Source organism: Solanum pennellii, chromosome 9 (genome assembly GCF_001406875.1).
Source record: "Solanum pennellii chromosome 9, SPENNV200".
NCBI lineage: Eukaryota > Viridiplantae > Streptophyta > Magnoliopsida > Solanales > Solanaceae > Solanum > Solanum pennellii.
This window is the reverse complement of record NC_028645.1, coordinates 59880533-59890449: the sequence shown is the minus strand read 5'-3', so window position 1 is coordinate 59890449 and position 9917 is coordinate 59880533.

The following is a 9917-nucleotide window of genomic DNA, read 5'->3' as shown; positions in this document are numbered from 1 at the left end:
CAAACCAGTGATATGTACCCATCCAATCAATTATCATCATCATAGGATATTCAATTATACAAGAACATACTCAGTTACATCAACTCTAGGTATTAACTAACACAATTCAAGAGTAGGGTTCAGTGGGGCAGGGCATTCATGGTTTCTTAAAGAACTAGACCAAAAACCAAATCAATACATGATATAAAGGAATTACATGAAGTAAAAATACAATCAACACCAATATAATTGTCACGACCAGAGTCTAGACCCCAGACGAGACCGGCGTTGTTGACCTCTCAAAGGTCGCAGACAAGCCTACATACGTCATCGTTACTTCATCTAGGGTAATTTTAGCGGAAAATTTGAATTTTTTCTTTACTTAACATTCATATAAGGCAGTCTACTTAAACACATAAGCGTTCACAATCAACCATCTAATGTTAAGATCATCAAATAAAAGAAATAGTTTAATACTGCATTAAATGTTTGCTTGCCAAAATGGCACCAATACAAAGTCTGAAATGAAATGGGAAATAGAACACTAGTGGAACATGCTCCACTAGCTAAAGCCTATATCTAAGCTAGATAATAACAGTAGATAGCCTCGAAAGCATGAGGGCCTACCAAGTCTGGATGAAAGCTCCACGTCCGGATAGCTACAACGTCGTACAGTAAGATCTAAAGTGCACCTGTGCCTGCAGCTAAAAGTAGATATTTTTATGCAATTAGTACACACTTGTACTAAGTAATGGTATATGCAAGCACACACTAAGGACATGCATGAGTAAGAATGTCTCTTTCCTAACAACATGAATTATGGAAGGTCAAGTTAGTGGACTTTCCAAATTAGGATTAGGAAAGTCAATAGACTTGCCAAATTTTGATTAGGAAAGCCATGCCATGAGTGTAACAGGTATTATCAAGATTATCATTTTGCAAATAGCACATAACATATTTCACATATTATATCACGTAGTTCATATCATTCTTTCATATGCCATGAGACCTTGGAATCATTGACTTGACATTAGGACTTCCCAAAATGAGGGATCAACATATGAGACCTCAACTAGGGAGTCTACTTTAGCAAAAATAGAGTCTGCTTCATTCATTCATATGTACTTTATTCTTCATTCTTTCATACACTAGCGCAATCACCGGTCATACCTAGGATGTAGTTTAAGACTCTCATCGAGTTCGCTGTGCAATGACCAAGAATAACCTAGTGTCATTACTTAAATCTAGCTCACCTTTTGATTATCATATCTTAACTCCTTTGGTATCATTTATTTCATTATGTGCATTATTTGAGGCTGGCCTTATTCATTCTTTCGGAACTTTAACTTTAACCGACATAGATCATGTGAGGATCATGAAACCAGTGTCTCCCCCACACCGAAAAGAGGTGGAATCACCGGCCAAAGTGACCCAAAACATGATAGCGTACATGGGAATTGAATCCTGCTAGATCCCTATATTGGCAGTATAGGTTCGAAGACTAGGAGATATAAGGAGACCCATACACGGCATGCTGGACAGTCTCATCTCATGAGAGTTACGTGAACCTCCGCCCTTCCCAAAGGAAGGCATCACCGCTCATAGCTAGCCTATCGGTGCTCAGTATAAAGTTCCATTACATTCAACTCATACATCATTGAAGCTTGATTCTAGCATGAGGACTTCATAGCTCATTAGATGATTTCTCATCTCATCATTAGTATTAAGTATGAATTAACTTCAATACTTTCATTAGAGTGTTCATAGAAACGGTTCACTTCATTAACTTTATACTCTCATAGGTGAGTACATTTTGGTAACATTTACTTAGGTTCATTTGAGATTGCTCTCATTTTTCACATTAGCCTCTTATCATGTTGTCACTACATTCATTAACTTTAGCACATTTGCTCTTCATAATTACTCACCCCTTTACATGAATGTTCATTTCATCATATGTCAATGCACTTGGCCATTTAGTGTGTTCCACACTCTTACTTAACCCTTCTAGGTTTACATCATTTCATCACATACATTTTAGGTTCACTTACTTTTAAACATATGCTAGACTTATGAGTCCACACATACAAGCCATGAGGATTCATCAATAGTTTGTCTAAGTGATTTATGTTTACCCAAGATTATGTGGTACAAGACTTATGCATCTTGCCGATAGGCCAAGATATTGATTTTGATATTTATAGGCAACATATATTAAGTATTTACTTACATATGACTTATACGTCAATACGGAATTGGGCAAGGGAACCCGACTTCGAATCCCTTGGACAACACTTAGTTAATTTTCTTTCACCTAATTTGGGATTTACATTTCGGCTTGAGTGACCCGATTTCGGATCCCCTCACTGACATTGTTTTTCCTTTCTTCTTCCCTCCCCTCACTTGACCTAAGGCGTTTTAAGCATTAGGGGATCCGGGATCGAACCCCCATAGTAACATTCATTTATTTCTCTTTTTCCTATGTTTTTCCATGTTGGCCGAGAGGAGGTGGATTCGAATCCCACTCCTGTCATTATTAATTTTTTTTTATTTTTTATTTTTCTCCTTGTGTCCTCCTTCAGCCAAGAGGTTGTGGGTTCGAATCCCACTCCCCCCATTATTTTTATAAATTTAAAATTTCCCTTTTGCTCTCTTGTTTGGCCGAGAGGTTGTGAGTTCGAATCCCACACCTCTCAATTTTTTTCCAGCTTTCATGTAGTGAGGTATTGTGTTCAATCCCCACTGACCTCACATGTTTTAAATTATTTTTCAAACTTTTCAAACTTCAAGTATTCTGGCCGAAAACTCCATCACCAAGTGCTGGAAATTTTATTAAATTTCTAGCCTTTATTTGACAACATTCATACATTCGTTTTATGGTATTTTCACAATTTGTTTAACGCGTTTTTAGGTGTAGATTCATTGTTGTTTAAGATTAGATTTTTCCACTTATGATCAGACACCTTACACTTAATTTAAACATCAGAATTTACACACCTTATGCACATTAATTCCAATCATCAAACAAGCCATTTTATGACTTCAAAGCGGAGAACAACAACAAACATTTTACATATTGCACCACATCATTTTCGGTTGACATCATTGAACATGCTTGCTATTTCCAAACACAAAATCACAAAGAACATCATATTTAAAACTTAGCTACCAGCAACCGTACCAACAACATGATTTGCAACCAAATTTAGATTGAAATCAGAAGGAGACTAGGGACAAGGAATTCGACAATAAAGGGGACAACCCTAGTTTCATACGTTGAATTTTGTAGATAGAAATTTCTCTTGGAGAAATTATTCCCAGAGAGAAAACCATACCTTGTTGTAGCTTTCCACACCTTTAAAGTTCTGCCCAAATCCTTCACTAAACCTTCAACATGATCCCGTCGAGAAGATGATGTAAATTTTTCATTTCTTAAGTTAGCTTGCTTGTTTGTATAGTTTTTTTTTGTAAGTTTTTTTGAGTGTAGAGAACTTCTTATTGTTTTCTAATGTTTTTTTTTTCTGTTTTGCATCCAATAAAGCAAAACGGACGAGAGAGAGAGAGGTTAGGCATGTGAGAGAGTTTGTGTGAGATAGTGCCCCTTAAAACTAGGATAGTTGGCAAAACTTAGTCAATTTAAGTTAATAATTATTAAGTAATAACTAAAAATCTGATTTCCCCTTTTTTAATAAGATAATAATTAAATAATGTTAATTAATTACATTAATTTACCCACTTAAATAAAAACAATTTAATTCATTGTTTCGACCTAGGTCCGAACCCGGGTGGGGCAAGACTTTACTCTTAGAGCCCATTTTTGGCCCTCTCTCCCAAATATACCCCTCCGCCTTATTAATTAAATAATAAAATATATATTTAGGGTAATTACGATATTACCCTTATCCTGGAACAAGACCATTTTTCCTCTAGACCCTCCAAACTTATGATTTCCCCTTTTTAAGTCTGGTGAAGACTCATCTAAATAAATCTTCATATTTGGGAGCCCTACATGGCTGGACCCAACCTTTCCTAGCTAAAATAAATCCCCAAGTTAGTTGTCTTTGATGTTGCAAGGGTTCAGAGGCCTGGATCTACATGCATAAATCCGTCTGAACCCGGTCTAATCGTAGGCATTCTAGACACATTAAGCATTACTTATGTTATACATATTTAGGGTTTTTACAATAACACTTAGTATACTCATCATCTTCAAAAAATTCATCAAACAAGGTCCAAGATTTATGGAATTTAGGGAACAACATGGGTCCAATGGAATATCAATTAAAAAAAAACAATTAACCATTATTATATGCTTAAAAATCTTAAGTAATCATAATTAATCTTAATTGATCACCAATTTTAGATTTAGAAGGAGACCCATGTGTAGAGAAAACCTTTGATTTTTGGGGGATATAAAATCATCTTTGAATAGACCTGTTGGGGAAAGGAATCCCAAGAGTGAAAGAATCCATACCTTAGAGATTTGAGAAGGAACGCATTGTTCTTGAAGCCCTAGAGAAATCTTGGTTTTCTTCTTCAGTGACGGTCTTGAGTTGAGAGAGAAAATTCTAGAGAGAACTGAGAGACTTTGGAGTTTTGGGATTTTGAAGTGTGAAGACTTGTTTACTGTTCTAAAATCCTTAATGTACCTAAAATAACTAAATTAGACGACAATATATTTAAATGTCCAAGGGTGGAATTTACCGAACCAGCCTTTGCTTGGCCGTGTGTTGCACCAGTGTGCAGGCCCCGATCGATGCCCATGGTTGACAGTCAGTCAATCCACGAACGGACCGTCCTGGTCGTCTGTCGTTTGGATTAGAGAGTGCTCAAATAGAGACAAGGCTCCATAATTCTAATTATGGACTCATGGCCTCCATTGAAGGGGCGTGAGTCTATTGATGGGGCGTCATTTGCACTCGTCAAGTGCATGCTATTTTTGTCAGCTTATTGGGTCAAATCTTTAGATCCTCCTCAGGGGCCCTTAGGGTGGTCCTTGGTGAGTCGTACCCAAAAGTTTTGACCCTGAACATGCACTAAGGTGTACTATAAATATTTTTACAAAGTTTCATTTTCTTACGACTCTTTAAACCCCTTTCAAGACCTAAAGGCACACTAGGTCACTTTTACAAGTTTCCGGATGTCGTGGTTGTTTCTTGAGATTTAGGATTTAATACTTCCAAATCAAGTTAATTACATTAGTTTAGGACTAGAAATATCATTTCAAATATTATTTATTAGGTGAGGTTTGAGCCTAGGTCATTGTATTTTCGAGGTATAACAATATCCCCCTTGGGGAGCATTCATCCTCGAATGAAACTTTAATATTTTTCTTTGGAATTTATGACTCAAGACTAGCAGCCCAACCAGAACATGCATATAATGGTAATTCAATAACAAGGACGACATATTTATTCCATTTTAAACCACAACAATGCATCATTACGAGGTAGAAACTATGCCAACTATGCCAACTACCAAATATGCACACATTTCATCCTTTCACATTTTGCAAGGAATTATGTCCTTCTCCTTCTTATATAGCTTAACATATTCAACAAACAGACAATACATCATTTCATCACTTCACACTTGAGCAATTTAATAACAAATAGTAACACGTAACTCAACTATACCAACCATATAATCACGTACCATCAAGTATAAAAAACATATAATGTAAGACACATATGAAACATGGATTTTTCACAAGAACATGCATAATGAAGGGAAGTCATAAAAGTTCAAAAACACTTTTGACCCTTCATAAACAAACATTAGGAGGAGTTACTAACCTCAACCTTGACTAGAAGAGGAAGGAAAAAGATAAAGATATCGGGACATCATATCCCCTCGGCCTCCCAAGTATCATTTTCCACAAGATGACTCTTCCAAAGAAACTTTACGAAAGCTACTTCCTTATTCCTCAACTTCTTCACTTGCCAGTCTAAAATCACAACCATGATCTCTTTATAGGAAATTTTAGCATCAACTTCATGAGGAATGATAGACAGCGGATCGCCTATGCACTTTTTGAGCATTACACAGTGAACACCGTATGAACTGAAGCCAACTCAATAGGTAATTTCAACTCATAGGCAACACTAGCGACGTGTTTCACAACCTCATAGTGCCCCACATACCGGGGACTAAGTTTCCACGTTCTCCCAAACCTCATCACCCTCTTCATGGGTGATATCTTCAAATAGACCAAGTCACCTACCATAAACTCAATGTACCTCTTTATATTGTCGGCATAAGATTTTTTCCAACTTTGGGCCGTCTTCAATATATCCCTTATTAGTTGGAAGTTCTCCACAATCTCATAGAATTTTTTCAGGACCTATTAAAGCAAACTCACATACCTCAAACCACCCAATTTAAGATCTACATCTCCTCTCATAAAGGGCCTCAAAGGGTTCCATGTTTATACTTGAATGATAGCTACTATTGTAGGCAAATTCAATCAATGGTAGATGCTCATCCCAATTACCCTTGAAGTCAATGACACAGGCACTCAACATATATTACAAGGTTTGATGGCTCATTCCCCCAAACCATCCGTTTATGGATAAAATGCGATTTAAGTTTCATCTTGGTACCGAGTCTACTTCAGAATGTTTTCCAAAAGTGAAAAGTAAATTGGGGATCCCTATCCTAAATGATAGGCAAGGGAGCCCGGTACATCCTCATGATCTCATTTATATACAACTTAGCATATTCTTCCACTAAATAAGTAGATATGATGGGAATAAATTTGGCTGATTTGGTCAATCTTTCTTTAATAACCCAAATCGAATCATATTGCCTTTGTGTACGAGGTAAACGCACAATGAAATCTATGTTGACATCTCCCCACTTCCAAGTAGGAATAGCTATATCTTGAGTTAACCCTCCCAATCTTTTATGTTCGGCCTTGACTTGGAGACAATTGGACATTTGGCAACAAATTTCGCTATATAATTCTTCAAACCATTCCACCAAATCTCTTGTAGATCATGAGACATTTTGGCGGCACCCGTATAAATAGAATATCGAAAACCATGAGCCTCGTCCAATATTTGTCCTAATTCATCCACATCCGGCACATACAAACCTACCTTGGTACCTAAGTACCCCATCCCCTTGGGAGAATGACTCTTAGATTTACTACAAATTGATTCCTTCAACTCAATCAATAGAGGATAAGATGATTCTTAGATTTCACCTCAACCATTAAAGATGATTCAGAGTTATGATGAACCATGAAACCCCTTTTAAGGAGAATATTCTAGTCGAAATAACAACTGGTCCAATCTTTGTACATCTTTTACTAAATGTTTCTTATCACCGGGAACATGGGCTACACTACCCATAGACATTTGACTCAAAGTACACGCAACCACATTGGCTTTCCCGTTGTGGTAAAGAACACTCATATCATAATCCTTTAGAAGCTCTAAGCACCTTATTTGTCCGAGGTTTAACTCTTTTTGAGTGAACACATATTCGAGACTCTTATGATCCGTGAACACATCTACATGCACTTTATATAGATAGTGTCTCCATATTTTAAAAGCAAACACTACGACCGCTAGTTCAAGATCATGAGTTAGATAATTCTTCTTATGATCCTTGAGTTGTCTAGAGGCGTATGATATCACTTTACCATGTTGCATGAGAATGCAATCCAAAACTACTCGAGAAGCATCACAAAACACCACAAACCCTTTGGTACCCTCCGGTAAGGTTAAAACCGGAATGGTGGTAGCTTATCTTTCAACTTTTAGAAGTTTTTCTCACAAGCTTCCGTCCAGTCAAATTTGACTTTCTTTTGGGTTAAGGTAGTTAATAAAGAACATATACATGCAAATCCATCAAAAATACCATGCATACCTGGCTACACCCAAGAAACTTCGAATGTCGGTGGGAGTCAAAGGTCTAGGTCAATTCTTAACCGCCCCTGTTTTCTTCGGATCGACCTCTATACCCTCATTTTAAACAATGTGACCAATAAAAACCACCGACCGTAGCCAAAATTCGTATTTACTTTATTAGCAAAGAGTTGAAGTTCCTTAAGGAATTGCAATACTATCCTCAAGTGACCCATCTGTTAATTCTTACTCTTGGAATATACCAAGATATCATCAATAAGGACAATTACAAATGAATCAAGATAATTCCAGAACACCCTATTCATATGGTCCATAAAAGACGTTGGGGCATTAGTTAGACCAAAGGACATGACTGAGAACTCATACTGACCATGCCTTGTTTGGAAAACCATTCTAGGAATGTCAACTCCTCTAACTCTAAGTTGATGATAACCCGACCTCAAGTCCATTTTTGAAAAGTAAGTTGCGCCTGGGATTTGATCAAACAAATCATCAATTCCAGGAAGCGGATACTTATTCATTATGGTGACCTTTTTTAATTGTCGGTAGTCAATACACATCCTAAGAGACCCATCTTTCTTTTTCACAAATAATACTAGAGTGCCCCATGAAGATATGCCTTGTTGTATAAACCCTTGTCTAGAAAATCTTGGAGTTGAGGCTTTATTTCTTTCAACTCGGCCGAAGACATCCGGTAAGGAGGAATTGCTATGGGCTTAATATAAGGCATCAACTCTATGTTGAAATATATTTCCTGTTTGGGAGGAAATCCAGTTAAGTCATTTGGGAAGACTTCTGAAAAGTCCTTCACTACGGGGACCGACTCTAAAAGTGGATCCTCGGACTCATGGTTTTTGACCCTCACAATATGATAGATAAATCCCTTGGGAATCATCTTACAAGATTCGAGACATGAGATAATTTGACCTCTAAGGATTGAGTTTCCCCCTTCCATTCTAAAACGGTTTCATAAGGAAATTGAAAATTTAACTACAATTGTTATGCAATCAATTGAATCAAAACAAGCATGTAACCAATCTATCGCGAATATGATATTAAAGTCCAACATATGTTACTGTAAGGTGTTTTTTTCTTCTAAAATTATGTGAGTTATACTTTATGTGATAAATGATGATTCTTATACTATTTAAACTTTTAAATCTTATCAATTTGGCATGAAAGCTTATTTTACTAAAATATCCCTTTTCGCATGTTTTTGAATATGCCATACTTAATACATTATTTGTACTAACCCCATACTTTTCTATACTCTATAAGTATAGGTTTGGAAGCAAGAAGAATTCTAGAAGACGAATCTTGGGAAATCTACTCTCTCAAGATTTTGTATGTCCTCATATATTCAAGGATATAGTCTATGTTTCTTAGTTTTGTTTTGAAGACTTATTATGTATTTTCTTTAAATCTAAAGGGTCGTGTCTCGAATACATTATGTCGTGTCTTTAGGTTGACTAGTGTATCATGAGACCAAATCCTTAACTCTTATGTAAGATTTTTTCTTTATTAATTTATTCGTGAAAAGTTTTAATTCCGCACTACTTTTCATGTCTTATGTAATTAATGATAGCTAATGCTTTTACAAGACTTCCGAAAGGTCAAGTACACAATTGTTCTGACCTATGAGTGCTCCCTTCTTCTAAGGGGTACTTTCAGGTCGTTACACTCAAATACCACATGATGGATTACGTAGGTACCAAGGTAGAATGTGTGTACCGACTATGGATGGGATAAGGGGGGAAATTTAGGAATAAGCTCATGGTTCCTGATATTCCATAATACGGAAATGTATCGTGATCTTTGAGAGGTTTATTGGTTGGATAGTTTGAAAAGGGACATAGCAGAGTTTGTGGCCAAATGTACTAATTGTCAACAAGTTAAGATCGAACATCACCGACCGGGTTGTCTTACTCAAGTGATGGATGTCCCTACTTTTATATGGGAAGATATCATCATTGACCTTTTAGTGGGTTTGCCTAGGCAAAACAATTCTATATGGGTGATTGTTGGGTACTCAAATAAAACTTAGCACCATTGTTAATCCTCAAA